At 38.9% G+C, this 23,081-nt stretch overlaps 1 protein-coding gene and 1 pseudogene across 2 annotated transcripts in view; both read left to right on the forward strand.

Moving 5' to 3' along the window:
• ZDHHC17 (zinc finger DHHC-type palmitoyltransferase 17) overlaps nt 1-23,081 on the forward strand; it is a 224,584-nt gene that overhangs the window by 47,373 nt on the left and 154,130 nt on the right. The gene's annotated exons all lie outside the window — the stretch shown is intronic.
• Nucleotides 5,706-6,662, forward strand: LOC105747552 (small ribosomal subunit protein uS2 pseudogene; annotated as a pseudogene).

Below are 23,081 nucleotides of genomic sequence, written 5' to 3' on the forward strand. Positions count from 1 at the left end.
TTTTTGACTTTTCAGCAGCATTTAAAGAGTTGATTTTTTTCTTGATATGCTTTATTTTTTTCTTCAGGAATATACAAATGAAAACAAGATAAAATTAAGTACCTATCTGATTGCCCAAAATTAAGTAGTCTGGCAAATCTAAGTATGGTGAAAGGAAAACTCATACATTGCTAATGGGAGTAGAAATTGGTACTATACCTGGGAAATATTTAATTATTAACATTGAAGATAATCAAAGCCTTTATATCCAGCAGTTTCACTATTTCTTTGGTCACACTAGAGAAAGTTTTAACACAAGAGACCTGTATAAAACAGCTAATTGCAATATGGTTTACAACAGCAAAAAGTATAAACAGCCTTACTATTTATTGATAGGGAATGGGCTTTCTTTTTTCATATAATAGAATGCCAGGTAGCAGTTGCAGGAAATAAACTAGAGCTACATGTATCAGCACAGATAAATCTCAAAAACAATGTTAAGTGGAGAAAGCTAGATTTAAAAGGTTAACTGCTTGTAGCAGTTTGATATGGTTTATGAATTCCAAAAATAGATATTGGATTATGTTTGTAAACTGGTCTGTACCTGGGCATGATTAAATTATGATTAGGGCTTTGATTGAATGACATCAATAGGGTGTTTAGTCCCTGCCCCTTGGTGGGTAGGGACTCACAGATAAAAGACATGACGAAGGACAGAGTTAGAGTTTTTGATGTTGGAGTTTGTATGTTAAAGTTTTGATGCTGGAGCCCTGGGAAGTAAGCACACAGAAGAGCTTGGTTGTGAGAAAAGAGAAAAGGCCCTGGGAAGAGAAACAAACTGTTTGCCTGATTGTCTATAGCTGGCCTTTGTGGAGATAATGAGGAGCTATGCCTAGAGAGAAGCAAGTCTTGGGAAGAGAGGAACCCAGGAAGTCTGAATCCTGGCAGATATTGGCAGCCATCTTACCCCAGCATGTGGCAATAGAGTTTGGTGAAGGAAGTAACTTACACTTTATGGCCTGGTAACTGTAAGCTTCTACCCCAAATAAATACCCTTTATAAAAGCCAACAGATTTCTGGTATTTTGCATCAGCATCCCTTTGGCTGATTAGTACAGTATGAAATGATATTTCTATATATGACAGGATATTAAGTGGGACTTTTCCTGTCATCTCAGCATTTTTCTTGGAGGGCAGTAGCTGACAAAAAGACCCTTGCATTCTAAACAGAGGGGCTGAACTTGCTAGGAAGTGGCTTTCATTTGTCCTAGCACTTATCACTGGTATTTGGGTCCCCTTGGGTATGGAGTACCCAGAGACTGGCACTGCATTTGCATTCCTGAAAAAGGCTAAAGGTAAGAGGTGTATAAAATAATGGAAGATCCAGAAAAACGATGTTAAGAATTGAGTCATTTCCCCACAAAGACAATTACTGGTCCTGTGGATATGAACTCACCTGTAAATTGGGTCTTGGAAAACCCTGTTAAGTGAGGCTGAACTGAACCTGGGTGGGCTTTAATGCTAATGAGTATAACTGGAGTCCTTATAGACAGAGGAAATTTGGACACAGTAGGCATGAGTAAGAGGTTTATAAAATATCCTTGTAATGGAAGATCCAGAAGAGAAGGATATGGAATAAGATGGCCATGTGACAAAGGTAGAAAATAAGTTATGGATTGCCAGCAAGCCACCACTAGAACACTACAGTTTCATAGAAAGCATGGCCTACTGACATCTTAATTTTGGACTTCTAAGCTTCCAAAATTATGAGATAACAAATTTCTGTTGTTTAACTCAGCCAGTTTGTGATATTTGTTATATTAGCTCTGGCAAATTAAGACAAAGGACAGAGGTTTTGTACCATGAATTCTGTGATGTTGGGTGAAAGATGTTTCCCTTGAGCCAGGCAGACCTTTTTTTAAAATAAAGTCTTTATTGAGCTCAGACCAAGAGACCATGGATCTTGAAGACCTCTGTGTATTTGCCAGTTTTCTGCTCCACATTCTTCTCAGCCTGTTCGTAGCCTCATGAGCTGCTGCTTCTTCCTGTGATGGATCTTGGCTTCCTCCTTCCTCTTCTCCTCCAGGGTGTCTGTCACTGCCTGGTATTCCAGCCAACCTCATGAGCCAGGTGCCCCAGATAGGCAAACTTTCTGATGGGCTTAAGACACACAACCTTGAGGGCAGCAAAAACCACCATCCAATTTTTCTTGTTGTAGCAGTTTGATATGGTTATAAATTCCAAAAATAGATATTGGATTATGTTTGTAATCTGATCTGTACATGGGCATGACTGAGTTATGATGAGGGCATTGAGTCCCTCTCTCCCCTTGGTGGGTGGAGACTCACAGATAAAAGGCATGACAAAGAACAGAGTTGAGAGTTTGTTTTGTTTTTATTTATTTATTTCTCCCCTCCCCCCAACCCCAGTTGTCTGTTCTCTGTGTCTGTTTGCTGCGTCGTCTTCTATGTCCACTTCTGTTGTTGTCAGCGGCATGGAAATCTGTGTTTCTTTTTTGTTGCGTCGTTTTGCTGTGTCAGCTCTCCATGTGTGTGGCACCACTCCTCGGCAGGCTGCACTTTCTTTCCTGCTGGGCGGCTCTCCCCACAGGGCACACTTCCTGCACGTGGGGCTCCCCTACATGGGGGATACCCCTGCATGGCAGGGCACCCCCTGCGTGCATCAGCACTGTGTGTGGGCCAGCTCAACACGGGTCAAGGAGGCCTGGGGCTTGAACTGCAGACCTCTCATGTAGTAGACGGATGCCCCAACCACTGGGCCAAGTCCTCCATCCCCAAGTTGAGGTTTTTTAATGTTGGAGTTTTGCTGATGGAGTTTGATGATGAAGCCTTGAACTGGAGCCCCATGGAGGAAAGAGAAGCCAGCCCCAGGAAGAAGCAAGCCCTGGAAAGAAAGGAACCTTGAACCTAGAGACTAGCAAGACTGTGGAAGGGAAGAACCCAGGAAGCTTAAACCCTCACAGCCATCGGCAGCATCTTGCTCCAACATGTGTAAATAGACTTTGGTGAGGGAAGTAACTAATGCTTTATGGCCTGGTATCTGTAAGTTCCTACCCCAAATAAATACCCTTTATAAAAACCAACCCATTTTTGGTATTCTGCATCAGCACCACTTTGGCTGACTAAAACACTTGTCATAGCGGGTTGGGATCCCATCAGACACCTTGAGGCAGTCAAGGGCAGCCTGGCCTTGCTTGGTCTTGTGGGATAGCATGCCTCACACGGTCTGCCAAAAGATGCAGCTGGGAACCTGAAAGTGGTAGGGACTGCAGCATGGGTTGGTGTTCATACGCTTGCAGAGGAAGGCCAGATACTTCAATTTATTTCTGTAAAAGTTGCCGGAAATGTTGATACCCTCACAGCGCAAGACCACAACCTTCCGCCCCAGCATTACCTGCTTGGCCATGATGGCTGCCAGGTGGCCCAGGAGATGACTTGGCCATTGAGCACCAGGATCTGCCCCCACACTATCTTTGGCAGCTGCCTGGGAAAGCCAGGCCAGACACTTTAGATGACAGAAAGGCTAAAGCCATCTTGAAAGGATCTTACCCAAGAAAGTTGCCTGCTTAGCAAGAGCAACTCCAGAATTGTAGTTCTGGAATAGAAGCTGATAAGAGTTTTAAGAAGGGAGCTGGAGAATGACTCCTTTGTACCACACAGCGGAAAAGAGGGAGGTTCCTGTGGTGTGAACCTAAAAAAATGAAGATTAAATAAATTATAATCAAGTTCAGAGGATTATAGGTTTTTCACATGTGGAAGGGACCTTGAAGTCGAAGCAGTTAAAAAGTTGAATAAAATCAAATCTTTTTTTTCACTTTATTTTATATATTTAATAATTGAAAATATATACAATTATAAACTAAAAAGAAAATAAAATTTAATAAAAACATACATTTCTCAATGAAATGTACTGTATACCTATAAATTTTGTTTTGAATCATATAGTATATTACACAATATATTTGGTTCATAGTAATGCAGTGCTATATAGTAATTGCCCTCTTATGTCAGGCTTGCTTCACTCAACATAATGTACTCCAGATTCATCCATGTTGTCATATACGTTATTATTTTATTTTTTCTAACAGCTATATAATATTCCATCATGTGAATAGACCACAGATTGTTTATCCATTCCTCAGTTGATGGACATGTGGGTTGTTTCCAACTTTTGGCAATTGTGAATAATGTCGCTATGAACAATGGCATGCAGATGTCTGCTCCTGTCACTGCTCTCAGTTCTTCTAGGTATATACCCAGTAGTGGTATTGCAGGGTCATGTGGCATCTCTATATTCAACTTCTTTAGGAACTGCCAAACAGTCCTTCACAGTGGCTGTACCATTCTGCATTCCCACAACAGTGAAAAATTATTTGTATCTCTTCACATCCTTTCTAAGACTTGTAGTTCTCTGTCTTTTAATAGTGGCTAGGTGTGAAATGATAACTCATTGTAGTTTTAATTTACATTTTCCTAATCATTAGTGATTTTGAGCATTTCCTCATGTGTTTTTTGCCATTTGTATTTCTTCTTTGGACAAATGTCTGTTCAAGTCTTTTGCCCATTTTTAAAATTGTGTTGTTTTTATATTGCTGAGATGTAGTATCTCTTTATATATCCTGGATATTAAACCCTTATCGGGTATGTGATTTCCAAATATTTTCTCCCTTGTAGTTGGCTGCCTTTTCACTCTTTTCACAAAGTACTGTGAGTTCTGAAAGTGTTTAATTTTGAGGAGGTTCCATTTATCTATTTTTTTCTTTTGTTGCACATGCTTTGGGTGTAAGGTCCAAGAAACCACCACCTACTACAAGGTCTTGAAGATGTTTCCCTTATATTTTCTTCTAGTAGTTTTATAGTCTTTTATATTTAAGTCTTTGATCCATTTTAAGTTGACTCTTGTTTAGGAAGTGAGATGGGTAGTCTTTAATTTTTTTGGTCATAGATATCCAGTTGTCTCAGCACCATTTGTTGAAGAGACTGTTTTGTCCTGTTAACGTTAACTTGATAGGTTTGTCAAAAACCAGTTTATTTTATAAGTGAGGGTTTATTTCTGGGTTCTCAATTCTATTCCACTGATCCACATGTCTATCTTTATGCCAGTACCATGGTATTTGGACCACTGTAGCTCTGTAACATTTTTCAAGGTCAGGTAGTGAAATTCCTCCCATGTCACTCTTATTTTTTAGAATACTTTTGGCTTTTTGGGTACAATTTCCCTTCCAAACGAATATGGTAATTGCCTTTACTAATTCTGTAAAGTGAGCTGTTAGGATTTTGATTGGTATTGCATTAATCTATAAATCAGTTTGGGGAACATTGACATCTTCACAATATTTATTCTTCCAATCCATAAACATAAGATGTCTTTCCATTCGTTTAGGTCTTTTAAAATTTCTTTTAGCATTGTTTTGTAGTTTTCTGCATAAAGGTCCTGTACTTCTTTGGTTAAGTTAATTCCTAGGTATTTCAGTTTTTTTTGTTGCTTTTGAAAATGGAATTTTCCCATCAAAATAAATTATGATTCTTTCAATTTGCCAAAAGTCTGCTAATAAAAAATTTTTTAAAATTAATTTCCCCCCGATTTCCTCCTCAGATTATCTAGTACTAGTGTACAAAAACATTACTTATTTTCCGTGCTACCCACAGAGGAGTCCATACGGCATTGTACTGGGTTCCTGTCATAACTTACAGGGAAACTTAGACAATGTCCAGAGCCCTTGATGTCCTGCAGATCAAGGAGGAGGATGTCCTTAAATTCCTTGCAGCAGGAACCCACTTAGGTGGCACAACCTTGACTTCCAAATGGAACAGTACATCTACAAAAGGAAAAGTGATAGCATCTACATCATAAACCTGAAGAGGACCTGGCAGAAGCTTCTGCTCGCGGCTTGTGCCATTGGTGCCATTGAAAACCCTGCTGATGTCAGTGTCATATCCTCCAGGAATACTGGCCAATGGGCTGTGCTGAAGTTTGCTGCTGCCACTGGAGCTACCCCTGTTGCCAGGCACTTCACTCCTGGAACCTTCACCGACCAGATCCAGGCAGTCTTCCGGGAGCCACGTCTCCTGGTGGTGACCGATCTCAGGGCTGACCACCAGCCTCTCACAGAGGCATCCTATCTAAACCTGCCCACCATTGCCCTGTGTAACACAGACCCTCCTCTGCTCTACGTGGACATCGCCATCCCGTGCAACAACAAGGGTGCTCACTCAGTGGGTCTGATGTGGTGGATGCTGGTCCAGGAAGTCCTGCGTATGTGTGGCATCATCTCCCGTGGGCACCCATGGGAGGTCCTGCCTGACCTCTGCTTATACAGGGATCTTGAAGAGATTGAAAAGGAAGAGCACGCCGCTGCTGAGAAGGCTGTGACCAAGGAGGAGTTTCAGGGTAAATGGACCGCCCCTGCTCCTGAATTCAACTGCTGCTCAGCCCAAGGCCTTGGACTGGTCTGAAGGCATGCAGGTGCCCTCCATGCCTATTCAGCAGTTCCCTACTGAAGAATGGAATGCTCAGCCTGCAACTGAAGACTGGTCTGCAGCTCCCACTGCTCAGGCCACCGAGTGGATGGGAACCACCACTGAGTGGTCCTGAGCTGTTCTGCCACAGGCTCCCACAGGAAGTGGAAGTGAGGGTGCCAGAAAATAAACATGGTTTCTATAATTCAAAACAAATAAAAAACATTACTGATTGTTGTGTGTTGATCTTTTGTCCTGCCACTTTGCTGAACTAATTTATTACTTCAAGTAGATTGTTGTGGATACTTGGCGATTTTCTAAGTACAGGATTAAGTCATTTACAAACAGTGAGAGTTTTACTTCTTCTTTTCCTATTTGGATGTCTTTAATCTTTTTTTTGCTTGTCTAATTGCCCTAGCAAGAATGTCTAGTACAATATTGAATAACAGTGGTGACACTCAGCATCCTTGTCTTGTTCTGGATCTTAGAGGGAAAGCTTTCAACCTTTCCCCATTAAGTGTGATGGTAGCTGTGGGGTCTTCATATATGCCTTTTATCAGATTAGGAATTTTCCTTCTATTCCCATCCTTTGAAGTGTTTTTAATAAAAAAGGATGCTGGATTTTATCAAATGCCTTTTCTGCATCTATTCCATCTATTGAAATGATTATGTATTATTTTTCCTTCAGTTTGTTAATGTGTATTACATTGATTGATTTTCTTATGTTGAACCAGCCTTGCATAGCAGGAATAAATCCCACTTGGTTGTCAAGTGTAAGTCTTTTGATGTTCTGTTTATTCGATTTGCAAGTATTTTGTTGAGAATTTTTGCATCTGTTCATTAGAGAGATTGGTCTATAATTTTTTTCTCTTATATATCATTTTCTGGCTTTGGTATTAGGGTGATGTTGGATTCATAAAACGTTTTGGGCAATTTTCCCTCCTCTTCAATTTTTTGGAAGAGTTTAAACAAGATTGGTGTTAATTCTTTTTGAAATGCTTCGTAGAATTCATCTGTCAAGCCACTTGTCCTGGACTTTTCTTTGCTGGGAGATTTTTGATGATGGATTCACCTTACCTTAAATATATTTGGTTTGTTAAGTTCTTGTATTTCTTGTATCATCAGTGTAGGTTGGTTGTGCATTTCTGGTTATTTGTTTCATCTTGGTTGCCTAGTTTGTTGGCATATAGTTTCTCAAAAATACCCTTTTATGATTTTTTGTATTTCTGTGGGGTCAGTTGTAACTTCCTCCCTTTTATTTTTGATTGTATTTATTTGCATCTTCTCTTTTTTTTCTTTGTTAATATAGCTAGAGGTTTGTCAATTTTATTGATCCTCTCAAAGAATCAGCTCTTGGTTTTGTTAATTTTCTCTTTTTTTTTTTTGTTCTCAATTTCATTTATTTTTGCTCTAGTCTTATTATTTCTTTCTGCAATTAGTTTGCTCTTTTTTTCCTAATTTCTCAGGTTGTTCAGTTAAATCTTTGAGTTTAGCTCTTTTCTTTTAAATATAGGCATTTAGGGCTGAAAATTTCCCTCTCAAGATTGCCTTCACTGTACCCCATAAGTTTTGATATTTTGTATTCTTGTTTTCATTTGTCCCAGTATATTTTCTGATTTCACTTGAAATTTCTTCTTTGACCCACTAATTATTTTAGGAGTGTATTTTCAGCCTCCACATATTTGAGAGTTTATTCTTTTCCTGTCTATTATTGATTTCCAGTTTCATTCCATTATAATCTCAGAAGATGCTTTGTACAATTTCAGTCTTCTTATATTTATTGAGAGTTGCATTGTGCTCTAACATGTGTTCTATCCTGGAGAAAGAGCCATGGACACTTGAGCCTGGAGAAAGCACCACAGACACTTTTTAAAAAATTTATTTCTGTCCCTTTCCCCTTCCCCAGTTGTCTGCTCTCTGTGTCCATTCGCTGCATGTTCTTCTGTGACTGCTTCTATCCTTACCAGCGGCACCGGGAACCTGTGTCTCTCTCTGTTACGTCATCTTGTCGTGTCAGCTCTCCGCGTGTGTGGCAACACTCCTGGGCAGGCTGCACTTTCTTTCACACTGGGCGACTCTCCTTATGGGGCTCACTCCTTGAGCGTGGGGCTCCCTTATGCGGGGGACACTCCTGTGTGGCACGGCACTCCTTGCACACTGTGCATGGGCCAGCTCCACATGGGTCAAGGAGGCCCAGGGTTTGAACCGCAGACCTCCGATGTGGTAGGTGGACGCCCTATCCATTGGGCCAAGTCCATTTCCCGCCATGGACACTTGAGAAGTATAACCCACTCAGTTTGAATGCAGTGTTCTGTATATGTCTGTTAGGTCTAACTCGTTTATCATATTGTTTACATTCTCTGTTTCCTTGTTGATCTTCTGTCTAGTTGTTCTACCTAAAGATGTGAGTGGGGTGTTGATGTCTCCAGTGTTTATTGTAGATGTGTCTGTTTCTCCCTTCAGTTTTTCCAGAGTTTGTCTCATATATTTTTGGGGCACCCTGGTTAGGTGCATAGATATTTATGACTGTTAGATCTTCCTGGTGGGTTGTCCCACTTATTAATATATAATGTCATTCTCTATCTCTTATAACTTTTTTGTATTTAAAGTCTATTTTCTGATCTTAGTATAGTTACCCTGCTCTATTCTGGTCACTTGGAGTGTCTTTTTCCAACCTTTCACTTTCAGCCAGTTTGTATCCCTGGGTCTAAGGTGAGTTTCTTGTAAGCAGCATATGATGGCTCATGGTTTTTTATCCATTTTGTCAGCCTGTATCTTTGATTGGGGAGTTTAATCCATTCACATTGAACATTATTTCTGTAAAGGCACTATTCACTTCCTTCATTTTATTCTTTGGTTTTTGTATTTCAGATCTTATTTTTTCTGTCTTTTTACTCTTTTGATTATGCTTTCTGCTATTCTTTCTTCTATACTTTCTTCCAAGCCTGTCTTTCCTGTTTTTTTCATTTAGGTCTAAGGCTTACTTTAATATTTCCTGCAAAGGTGGATTCTTTTCTGCAAACTCTCTTAGTTTCTGTTTGTTTGTGAATATTTTATACTCACCTTCATATTTGAAAGACAGCTTTGCTGGATAAAGAGTCTTCGGCTGGCAGTTTTTCTCTTTCAGTATCCTAATTGTATCATACCACTATCTTCTCACCTCTATGTTTTCTGAAGAGAAATCTGCGCTAAGTTTTACTGGGCGTCCCTTGTACATGATGGTTTGCTTTTTTCCCTTGCTTCTCTGAGAATTTTCTCTTTGACATTTGACATTCTGAGTAGCATGTGTCTTGGAGTAGGTCTATTTGGATTTAGTCTAATTGGGGTACAGTGTGCTTCTTGGACCTATAAGTTCATTTCTTTCATGAGAGTTGGGAAATTTCCACTATGATTTCCTCAAATACTCTTTTTGCCCCCTTTCACTTCTTTTCTCCTTTTGGAACTCCCATGATACGTATGTTGTTTTGTTTTGTGTTGTCATTCAGCTCTCTGAGCCCCTGCTCCGTTTTATCATTCTTTTCGCTCTTTGTTCTTTTCTGTCTTCAATTTTACCTGTTCTATCTTTGGTATCACTTATTCTTTCTTCTATCATTTCAAGTCTGCTGTTGTATGCGTCAGATGTGTTTTTGATCTCACCTATTGTGTCTTTCAATCCCGTGACTTCTGTTGCTTTTCTGTTCAGGATTTCAAATTCTTCTTTGCATTTGCTCAGTGTTTCTTGGTATCATTTATCTCATTGACCATATTATCTTTCAACTCCTTAACTGGTTTTGGAAATTTGAGCGCATCTTGCTGATTAGTTCCCTCAAATTTTGCATCTCTTCTGGGATTTTGAGATATTCCTTTTCTTGGGTCATGTCTTCTATTTTCTTGGTATGGCTCTTAAGTTTTTCTGATATCTAGGCATCTGATTAGGGTATAGTTTACTTAGATGCTCAATTTTTTTCTCTTTTGTAGGGATTTGTGGCAGGAGGCTGTGTATTATCACTGCTTTCTGATTCTGTGCTCCACTGGATTGTTAGGATTCTCCTGGACCTGGTAATTGGTTGTAGAGTCACTTCCTAGGGCCTTGGGGAAGGAAGTATAGAGGCTGAAAAAAGCCTCTCCTACTTTTCATTTTCTTGTTGCATTTCTTGGTCTGCCAGCATATGCTTCTCTTTAGCAGCTATCAGTTCAGTGCCTGTTCAGTGTTTTTTTGTTGCAACACAGACCTGATCAAAGTGATAGATTTCCTGTCTCATGGCTAGGAGCCTTGTATTTCAGTCTTTCCCTGAGACAGTTCTCCAGCCTTCTCTGGCAGTCTCCTCCCTTTTCCCGGGTGGGAAATATTTCCACTCCCCTCTGAGTCCTCAACATTCAGTCTCTGTTAGTAGAGGAAGAGATTGGGAGAGACTTTAACCCCTCGCCGGCCCCAAGGCAAGCAGTGCACAGCCCCACCCAGCCTGGAATGGTTCCTGGGACAAGGCAGACCAAATTTGTGAGTCAGAAGCTGAGTCAGCCTTCCACTGTGTCCCTCTATCTCCCCATTCCTGGGGTGGTAGGTCCCTGGAACCTGCTTTGTCTGTAGCTACAGGCCCTGAGGCCTAAGAATTCTGAAGTGTGTATAGTGTGGGGGATGCGGCCAGTAGAAGCAACTGTTGTTTTCAACTCACAGTTCTGTCATCGTGATTTCTCTCCTTTGTCCATCTCTCCTCTGGGTGGTGTCCAGCCTTCACCTGGTGTCCTAAACCCTAAAGGATCTTTTTCTAGGCTCTTTCATCCTGTTCTCTAGCTATTTTTCTGGAAGAGAAGAGAGTCGCATATCTTCCTAGTCCACCATCTTCCCAGAAGTCCCCTTGATCAGTTCTAAAAAAAGGAAATATCCTAGGTGAAAGAAACTAGGCAAAGGTGTACTACATATTGTTTGACCCCATCTGTACAAATACAGATAAAAAATATATTACAAATATGGAAACAGAATAGCTGCTATGTAGGGCAGGGGAAGCATAGACAGATTGAGAGGTGATTAAGGGGTAAAGCTTTTTTTGGGCCTGTTTTCTGTTAATTATTATTATTAGAATAATAAAAATGCTGTAATGATTGAAATGATGAATGCACAGCTATGTGATTATACCAGATACCGTTGATTGTACACTTTGAATGGATTGTACACTTTGAATGGATTGTATGCTTTATTAATACCTATCTACAAGATTGATTTTAAAAATACCCAGTGCTTTCAGTTTTGAAAGATAAGGGGAAAAAAAGTATATGAGAAAGCTGAAGAATGCACATTTTTAAAGCTAGTACATTTTGCTATACATCAGAAAATTGGATAAAAACTTGTTTATCAAAACAGCATTAAAATCTTTGAGAGATTAAAAAAGTTTACAATTTAACAATGGTGTTGAAATTTCTGTTCACTGAGTATATCACAGTCATTCACCCTTGAAAAGTGTCAGTTGTGTAGTGATCACTTTCATTTCATAAGTTGTTTTTATGCTGTTTACCAAGCATTGTGTTAAGTGCATGGAAGACAGTGGTGAATAAGACAGGTTTTTGCCTACAGGTACTCAAAGTCTAGTAGAAGAAACAAGTAAACAAATCATAGAACTGTGTGATGGTATATATGTTAGTTACTTATTGTTACTGTAATAAATGATCACAAATTCAGTGGCTTAAAATGGCATGAATTTATTATCTTATGTATGAGTTCTAGGGTTCAGAAGTCCAAAATCAGTTTGGGCTGAAATCAAGATGTCAGCATTCCTTTTGGAGGTTATAGCAGAGCATCAGTGTCCTTGCCTTTTCCAGCTGCCCTTTCCATTTACATCCCTTGGCTTGTGGCTCATTCGTTCATGTTCAGCAACAGCAGTGTAGGGTCTTCTCTCTTATCTGCCCCTGTTTTTATATCTTCTTTCTCTAATTCTGATCTTCCTGCCTCCCTCTTATAAGGACCCTTGTGATTACATTAGGCTTATCTGGATTATCCAGGATAATCTCCTCATCTCAAAGTACTTCATTTAATTACACCTGCAAAGTCCCTTTAACTGTATAATAAGGGAACATAGTCACAGGTTCTGGGGATTAGGACATCTCTGGGGCCATTATTTAGCATATCACAATATATAAGAGGTATGCATATAAAATGCTTTAGGACTTGAGTGTTAGAAGCTTCAGAAAAGGCAGAGAAGACTTCATGGAGAAAGCAGTTAGCTTCATCTTAAAGAAAATAGTGCTTTGTGACAGATAAGGGGCTTTGCTCAAGCATGACATATTTAATTCTATTGAGTAATCCATTTGAAGTAGATGGACTGTTATATGGATCAGGTATTAAGGCAGGAGATGAGGTGGGTTTGACCCAGATTTTAGAGGATCTTGATATGTTAAAATGCTTGGACTTGATCCTTTAAGTAATGGTGGGTACCAGTAGGTTTCTAAACACTGGGGTGACATGAATAGGATAGGTTTCAGAAAGATATTCTTTGCTTTATAGTTATTTTTCCACCTATCATATCTCCTTCCATAATGTAAGCTCTTTGGTCATGGAGTCTGTCTCATTTCCCACAGCTCTGAGCCAAGGGCTTTGCACAAATAAGTGAATATTTGTTGCTGAATTACAGAATAAATAAGAGCACATTGCTCAGAAGTCCTTGGGAAATACATCCAAATAGGAGTTGAGTTCTGAAATTAAGCCATATTTCAGGGTGGCGGAATTGGCCCAGTGGTTAGGGCGTCTGTGTACCACATGGGAGGTCCGCAGTTCAAACCCTGGACCTCCTTGACCCGTGTGGAGCTGGCCCATGCGCAGTGCTGATGCATGCAAGGAGTGCCCTGCCATGCAGGGGAGCCCCACATGCAAGGAGTGCTCCCGGTAAGGAGAACCGCCCAGCGCGAAAGCAAGTGCAGCCTGCCCAGGAATGGTGCCGCACACACGGAGAGCTGACACAACAAGATGACGCAACAAAAAGAAACACAGATTCCCGTGCCGCCAACAACAACAACAGAAGCGGACAAAGAAGACGATGCAGCAAATAGACACAGAGAACAGACAACCGGGGTGGGGGTGGGGGGAAGGGGAGAGAAATAAATAAATAAATCTTTTTAAAAAAGCCATATTTCAGGGAAATAACAGTATTTAGTATATAAAGTTTCTCTTAGACTAAGGTCATACATTCTTTTTGATATTATGATTAGTTTTCGCTACAGCTTACCCTTAAGCATTTCACATAAGGATCACTATTACTGAAGAGTTGGTTAGCATATCATTTATATAATGGCAGCTATGGAGTATAGAGTTATATATAATGGTCAAACTGGGTAAAAGGTTACTGGATGGACTTGAAGTATTTAACATTTGGTGAAAGTTAATTACTGCTTTATTGAACCCAGAACAATTCAACACACTTATTTGCTATGTCTCTAACACATACCATTATACATGTCACCAATTTTTAAAAATGGGGTGAAATTCATATAACATAAAATTAACCATTTTAAAGTGAACAAACAATTCAGTGGCATTTAGTACATTCAAAATATTCTGTAGCCACTACCTCTTTCTAGTTCCAAAATATTAATATTTTCATCATTCCAAAGGGAAACTGAATATGTATCAAACAGTTATTCCCTATCCCCTTCTTCTCTTAGCCCCTGGCAGACACCAGTTTACTTCTTATCTGTATGGATTTTCCTATACCAGATACTTTATAAAAATGGAATCATAGAAAATATGATCTTTTATGTCTGGCCTCCTTTACTCAACATAATGTTTTTGAGGTTCATCCATATTGTAGCATATATCAGTACTTCATTCCTTTTTAGGGTATATAAATACCACAAGTTGTTCATCTGTTTATTCATTGGTAGCATTTGGATTGCTTTCACCTTTTGGCTGTTGTAGTGCTGCAGTGAACATGCTTGTATATGTGTGTATTTGAGTACGTGTTTTCATTTCTTTTGAATATGATTACTGCTTCAAGCTCTTGTTATAGGTATGTTTAGGTTTTCTATTTCTTTTTGAATCAGTTTTGGTAATTTGTCTCTAGAAGTTTGTCCAGTTTCATCTTGGTTATCTAATTTGTTGGCATACTATTCTCTTATAATCTTTTTTTGTTTCTGTAACATAAGTCAGTAGTAATGTTTTATTTCTGATTTTAGTTATTTTTATCTTCTCTCTTTTTTGCCTTATCAGTCTAGCTAAAGTTTTTCAATTTTTTTGCCCTTTTCAAAGAACCAACTTTTTATTTCATTAAGGTCTATTGCTTTTCTGTTCTCTTATTTATCTCTGCTCTAATTTTTATTAGTTCTTTCTTCTAGCTTTATGATTAGTTTTTTTTTTAGTTCCTTAAGGTATAAAGGTAGATGATTGATTTGAGGTCTTCCTTTTGTCAAGTAGGTTTTTATAAATTTCCCTCTGAGCACTGTTTTCATTGTGTCTTGTAAGTTTTTGATACGTTGTGTTTTCATTTTGATTTGTCTCTTAAGTACTTTTTAAATAACCCTATGATTACTTCTTGATCCATTGTAACCAATGTGTTACCAATGTGTAACACAATGTATTGAGTGAGTTATTTAATTTCCACATTTTTGCTATTTTGCTATTCTCTTAGTGATTTCTAGCTTTGTTCCATTGTGGTCAGAGAATATACTTTGTATGATTTCAGTCTTTCAAAATTTATTGAGACTTGATTTGTCGTCTAATGTGTGGTCTCTCCTTGAGAGTGTTCCATGTGCACTTGAGAGGAATTTATATTATGCTATTGCTGGTGGTGGGTCCTATACACATGTATGTTGGTCTTGTTGGTTTATAGCATTGTTTAAGTCCTCTATTTCCTTATTGATTTTCTGTATATTTCTATCCATTATTGAAAGTGGGGTACTGAAGTCTCCAATTTTTATAGGTCTCTTTCTTCAGTTATGTCAATGTTTGCTTGATACATTTTGGGGCTCTGTTTTTAGGTTCTTATATCTTTATAATTCTTATATCTTCTTGATGGATTGACCTTATCAATGTATAATGTTCTTCTTTGTCTCTTGTAACAATCCTTATAATCTATTTGCTGATCTTAGTATAGCCACCCTAAATATCCTTTGGTTACTATTTACACAGAATATTTTTTTCCATCCTTTCCCTTTTCAAGCTAAAATGAGACACTTTTAGAGAAATAGTTAGATCAGTTTTTAAAAAAATTCTGCCAGACTCCTTTTTTTTGGAGAGTTTAATCCATTTACATTTGTGGCATATATGACTTTGCATTTTCTCCCCTACCCCTTCCATCTCTTTCTCTCACTCCAAACAGTAGCAGCATTCCTGAATAGTTAAAACTGCAAGCACCTGTACCTTAAGATTCATGACCACATCTCATACTAGACTGCTTAACCTGCTTTTCCAGAAGCCTGCCATGGTATCTTTTTTTACCCCTATATCAATAAAACTTTCTACCAATATATAATATCTGCCCTGCTGAAAACACCTGTTCCTTTAGACTCTTGCCAGTAAAGATCACTTGCATCGCCCACCTGCCTTGAGAATTATTGTCAAGTCATGTCCTTTTGGCTATGCATTCTTTTTTTTTTTTTTAACAGCACAATGTTCTAATTTTTTTTTTCAACAGTCATGCATTTTTTAAACAAATCAATTTTATTGGTACATATTAATAAGGCATACAGTTTATCCAAAGTGTACAGTCAGTGGTATTTGATACAATCACATAGTTGTACATTCATCACTTCAGTCATTAGAATATTTTCATTGTTTCAATTATAATAAAAAACAGGTAAACGAAATAATTCTTCACCTCTCCATCTCTCTGTTTTCCTTGCTGTATATAGTTGCTATTTCTGACTAATCTTACACAATTATTTATTTTTTTTTGAGTTGTATTAAGATATATTCACATATGTTCTCTCCAAAGTGTATAACTAGTGACTTTTAGTATAATCACAAGGTTGTGCATTCATCACTACAAAAAATTTTAGAAGCTTTTCATTTTTTCAAGAAGGAAAAACTTGGGAAGCGGACTTAGCCCACTGATTAGGGCGTCCACCTACCAAATGGGAGGTCTGCGGTTCAAACCCCGGACCTCCTTGACCCATGTGGAGCTGGCCCATGCACAGTGCTGATGCACGCAAGGAGTGCCGTGCCACGCAGGGGTGTCCCCCATATAGGGAAGCCCCATGCGCAAGGAGTGCTCCCTGTAAGGAGAGCTGCCCAGTGCGAAAGAAAGTGCATCCTGACCAAGAATGGTGCCACACACATGGAGAGCTGACACAACAAGATAACGCAACAAAAAGAAACACGGATTCCTATGCTGCTGACAACAACAGAAGTGGACAAAGAAGAAGATGCAGCAAATAGACACAGAGAACAGACAACCGGGGTGGGAGGGGGGGAGGGGAGAGAAATAAATAAAATCTTTAAAAAAAAAGAAAAAGAAAAACTCAGCACTTCTTTGAATGTCTTCCCCAGCCCTACATAACCACTAAAGCAATGTTATTTTCATAAATTGATTTATATTTACATTTTGTATAAACGGAATCATACAACATGGTACACAGTGTATTGAGTTCATAGTGTAATCAAAAAGTATTTGTCCTTTTGTATCTGGCTTGCTTCACTCGAGATAATATCCTCCAGGTTCAGCCATGCTGTCAAATGCTTTATGACTTTATTTCTTCTTATAGCTGCATAATATTCCATTGTGTGCATACAACACAGTTTATCCATTCATTGGTTGATGGACACCTGGGTTATTTTCCAACTTTTGGCGATCATCAATAACACTGCTTATGAACATGGGTGTGCAGATGTCGGTTTGTATCACTACTTTCAGTTCTTCTGGATATATACCCAGTAGTGGTATTGCAGGGTCACATGGCATCTGTATATTCAACTTCCTTAGGAACTGCCAGATATTCCTCCACAGTGGCTGTACCATTTTGCATTCCCACTAATAGTGAATAAGTGTTCCTATCTCTCCACATCCTCTCCAACTCTTGTAGTTCTCTGTCTTTTTAAAAGTGGCTATTCTTATAGGTGTGAAAGATATCTCATTGTAGTTTTGATTTGCATATCTGTAATCATTAGCAATGTTGAACATTTTTTAATATATATTTTTAGCCATTTATATTTCTTCTTTGGAGAAATGTCTATTGAGATGTTCTGTCCATTTAAAAAAAAATTTTTTGTCTTTATTTTTTTAATAGTCCATTTAAAAAATGTGAGGTCCCCGTATACCCCCAACCCCCCTCACTCCCCTTCTCCCCCCATAGCAACAATCTCCTCCATCATCATGAGACATTCATTGCATTTGGTGAATACATCTCTGAGCACCGCTGCACATCATGGTCAGTGGTCCACATTATAGTCCACACTCTCCCACGTTCCATCCAGTGGGCCATGGGAGGACATATAATGTCCGGTAACTGTCCATGCAGCATCACCCAGGACAACTCCAAGTCCCGAAAACACCTCCACATCTCATCTCTTCCTCCCATTCCCCACACTCAGCAGCCACCATGGCCACTTTCTCCACACCAATGCCACATTTTCTTCGATTACTAATCACAATAGTTCATGAATAAAATATCAGTAAGTCCACTCTAATCCATATGCTATTCCTCCATCCTGTGGACCTTGGAATGGTTGTGTCCACTCCACATCTATATCAAGAGGGGGCTTAGATTCCACATGGGTGCTGGATGCAATCCTCCTGCTTTCAGTTGTAGGCACTCTTGGCTCCCTGGAGTGGTGGTTGACCTTCCTCACCTCCACGTTAGATGAGTGGGGTAAGTCCAATAAACCAGAGTGTAGGAGCTGAAGTCTCTTGAGGCTCAGGGCCTGGCTATCATATGGTCAGTCCAGAATTCAGGTCCCCTGGGTATATATTAAACCCCAGCACCAACTACAGTTCTGGTAAAAGTAACTGGAGAGGCTTGTGAAAAAGATCACACCTGAGTCTGACTCCATCACACAGAAACACAAACTCCAAAGAAGGGCCAACTGACATGGCACTGAACTCCATCTGCCATGACCATAGGACCTGTGAGTCTCTGTAGCCCTCAGAAGAACCAATACCCAGGGTTGTATCTACTTTATCTGTCTCTGGGACTCTTGCTGAAGTGTGCATAAGGGCAACCCCTCTGATAACCTCCTAGCTCTTTTTCGGAGACTCATAGCCATAAAAACTCATTTGTCCTTTCCATTTCCCCCTTGATTCAGATCAAAAAACATTTTTAACTCCTGATATTATATGTAGACTGAGATATTCTGCTGGTCTGAGTTGACCCTTTTATTCAAGGTCATTTTCTAGTTACATCATCAGCTGGTACTTGGTAGTAATCCCTTGGCGCCAGGAAGGCTCATCCCTGGGAGTCATGTCCCATGCTGGGGGAAAGGCAGTGCATTTACATGCTGAGTTTAGCTTCTAGACTGGCCACATTTGAGCAACACGGAGGCTCTCAGGAAGTAGCTCTTAGGCACCCTGCAGCTCTAGACCTTGTTCTTATTTCAGGTGCACGGGCTTACAAGCATAGTCATTAGTATCAAGGGCTCATTGTTGGACCTTCATTCTTTTTTGGTCTTTGCCGTTGCACTTGGGGGATTGTTGCTGTTCCTTTAGGGACTGTGATAGAGCTCCCCTGGCTATGAACTCAGCACTCCCTCAGTTGTTGTTTTTACTTGTATACACTATGAAAATATCCAAACATTTTTATGTACCCTGGATATATGCCCTGTAGAACTCCCTGCCAACCATGTGTCCCGTCATTAACATCCCATACCAGTGTTCCTCCGCTGCCATTGTTGAACCTCTCTGTGATACAAAACTTCCTGAAAAGTAAAGCCCAATATATTGCCAGGTTCCCTTAATAGTAAAATGGAACATAGCGATGAATTTAAAGGTTAGACATAGAATATTTATTAATTTAGAAAAATTACAGTAAAAGTAAATTGGGGTATCAAAAAATTGTCTACGTCCTATCTTTTTCTTTTCTTTTTTCTAATTATTAAGCTTATCTTCACAAGAGTTCTAGATCACAGTAATTCATATATACAATATACAGTACTCCCACATGTCCAACATAAAACCATTTCCTTCCACAGCAATAATCTTTTTACACATTCATACTATATTTACTGAAACTGATGTACAAATATTGAGGCAATAGTTTTCAAATCAGGTGACATTTGTGTTTACATTGTGGTTTTCTAAATTTTTAGTTATCTTATGTTTTACATTATGATTTACATTTTAGCCTATCAGCCCCTATATATTTTTGGTGTATTTACATGTCTTATATCTATCCTTGCGTACTTTTGTGAAACACTTCTATTGCCCACGCAGTTACATTGGTTCCATCTATTCAGTACCTCTTTCCCCCTCCCCTTAGGGCCCACAGTGACAGTCAGTCTTCATTGCTTGAAGGGCCATGTTCAGAGTTACTTGCAACAGTGTTGAGGACTTGATATGCTCAACTGCCCTAATGTTCTGGGAGCCACCATTTCTCTTAAGAGATACAGTTCCCTCTATTTGATGGCATCAGTCCTCCCCAGGATGTGGGTATACCTTCAGTCTCATTATATGGATCTTTATCCAGTGATATAACCCACTATGGCAAAATGATCATTCACATATTCCCTAGGAGCCTGTCCTGCGTCTGATTATCCCCTTTAAGCATCTTAAACTTTCCTTATTATATTTACCTTATTATATTTTTGAAAAGGTTATCTCAGCATTATACTCTCAACCAAATACCTGACAATCTCCTGTGTTCGTATGTTTCCCCACCCTCCCTTCAATTTCTTGGGCAATATTACCCATCCTCCCATGCCTAGCCTACCTCAAGCCCACAAAGCCCCACCCAAAGGTACCCTTATGCCCCCATTTTATCCCTTCCTTGTACAAATACTTACCTCCAGCTTATCATAGATTTCACCCATGTAGGTGTCAGCTTACATCCTTCCTCTACCCGCCCCCAATTTCCTGTAAGCCTATCATCCAGTCTCTAGCTCTCTGAGGCAGCTTGGTTTACTTATTTCATATCATTGAGATCATGTAGTATTTGTCCTTCAATGCCTGGGTTGCTTCACTCAACAAAAGGTCCTCAAGATTCATCCATGTTATCACGTGTGTTTGTAGTGTATTTGTTCTTAAAGCCAAGTAGTATTGCATTGTATGTATATACCACATTTTATTTATCCGTTCATCTGTTGATGGGTATTTGGGTTGAGTCCAACTTTTGGCAATAGTGAACAATGCTGCTATGAACATTGGTGTGCATATATCTGTTTGTGTCCTTGTTTTCAGTTCTACTGGGTATATACCCAGCCGTGGAATTGCTGGGTCATATGGCAAATGTATGGTTAGTTTTTGAAAACTGCGAAACTGTCCTCCAGAATGGTTGGATCCCTCTGCATTCTCACCAGCAGTGGATGAGTGTTCCCATTCCTCCACATCCTCTCCAGCGTTTGTAGTCTCTTGTTTTTTTCATAGCTGCCAATCTTACGGGAGTAAGATGGTATCTCATTCTAGTTTTGATTTGCATTTCTATGATAGCTAGAGATTTGGAGCATTTTTTCATATGCTTTTTAGCCATTTGTATTTCTTCTTTGGAGAAGTGTCTGTTTAAATCTTTTTCTCATTTTTTAAATGGGTTGTTTATCTTTTTATTTTCAAGATATAGGAATTCTTTATATATGCAGGTTATAAGTCTCCTATCTGCTACATGGTTACCAAATATTTTCTCCCATTGTATAGGCTCTCTTTTCACTTTCTTGACAGATTCCTTTGAGGTGAAGAAGGCTTTAATTTTGAGGAGGTCCCATTTATCTATTTGTTCTTTTGCTGCTCATGCTTTTGGTGTGAAGTTCATGAAGCCATTTCCTATTACAAGGTCTTGTATATGCTTCCCTACACTGCTTTCCAAAGTCTTTATGGTCTTGGCTCTTATATTTAGGTCTTTGATCCATCGTGAGTTGATTTTTGTATAAGGTGTGAGATGGTAATCCTCTTTCATTCTTTTACATGTGGATATCCAGTTCTCCAGGCACCATTTGTTGAATAGGCCATTTCTTCCAGGTGAGAGGGTTTGGTGGCTTTATCGAATATTATATGATTATATATATGAGGATCTATATCTGAACTCTCAATTCGATTCCATTGGTCAATGTGTCTCTCTTGTGCCAATACCATGCTGTTTTCACTACTGTAGCTTTGTAGTATGTTTTGAAGTCAGGTAGTGTGATTCCTCCAATTTCGTTTTTCTTTTTCAATATGTCTTTGGCTATTCGGGTCCTATTTCCTTTCCAAATAAATTTCATAGCTAGTTTTTCTAGTTCATTAAAGAATGCTGTGTTGACTTTTATTGGGATTGCATTGAATGTGTAGTTCAGTTTTGGTAGGATAGACATCTTAATATTTAGTCTTCCTATCCATGAACATGGAATAGTCTTCCATTTATTTAGGTCTTCTTGATTTCCTTGAACATTCTCGTGTAGTTCTCTGTGTATAAGTTTTTTGCATCTTTAGTTAAATTTATTCCTAGGTATTTGATTTTTTTATTGACTATTGTAAATGGTATTTGTTTTTTGATTTCCTCCAGAGCTTGCTCATTATTGGTGTACAGAAATGCTACTGATTGTTGCGCATTCATCTTACAACGTGCGACTTTACTAAACTCATTTATGAGTTCTAGAAGCTTTGTTGGAGACCTCTCAGAGTTTTCTATGTATAGGATCATGTCATCTGCAAATAATGAAATTTTGACAAATAATGAATGCCTTTTGTATCTGGTTCTTGCCTCAGTGCTCGAACAAGTACTTCTAAGACAATGTTAAATAGAAGGGGTGAGAGTGGGAATCCTTGTCTTGTTCCTGATCTTAGAGGGGAGGATTTTAGGATTTCATCATTGTAAATGATGTTGGCTGTGGGTTTTTTATATATACTTTTTACCATGTTAAAAAATTTCCTTGTATTCTAATCTTTTGGAGTGTTTTTATCAAGATAGGGTGCTGTATTTTGTCAGATGCTTTTTCTGCATCTATAGATATAATCATGTGATTTTTTTTCCTTCAATCTGTTTATATGGTGTATTACATTGATTGATTTTCTTATGTTGAACCATCCTTGCATACCCAGGATGAATCCCACTTGGTCATGGTGTATAATTTGTTTAATGTGTTGTTGAATACAGTTAGCAAGTATTTTGTTGAGGATTTTTGCGTCTAGGTTCATTAGAGAAATCGGTCTGTAATTTTCCTTCCTTATGGTCTCTTTGTTTTGCTTTGGTACTAGGGTAATGTTGGCATCATAAAATGAGTTAGTAATGTTCCTTCTGTTTCGATTTTTTGGAAGAGTTTCAGCAAAATTGGTGTTAGTTCTTTCCGGAATGTTTTGTAGAATTCACCTGTGAAGCCGTCTGGCCCTGGCCTGTTCTTAGTTGGGAGGTTTTTAATAACTGATTCTATCTCTTTACTTGTGATTGGTTTGTTGAGATCATCGATTTCTTCTTTCATCAATATAGGCTGCTTATGTGTTTCTAGGAATTTGTCCGTTTCCTCTGAATTGTCATTTTTTTTGGAGTATAGTTTTTCAAAGTATCCTCTTATGATAGTCTTTATTTCTGTGGGGTCAGTGGTGATATC

The sequence above is a fragment of the Dasypus novemcinctus genome, chromosome 12, assembly GCF_030445035.2.
Source record: "Dasypus novemcinctus isolate mDasNov1 chromosome 12, mDasNov1.1.hap2, whole genome shotgun sequence".
NCBI lineage: Eukaryota > Metazoa > Chordata > Mammalia > Cingulata > Dasypodidae > Dasypus > Dasypus novemcinctus.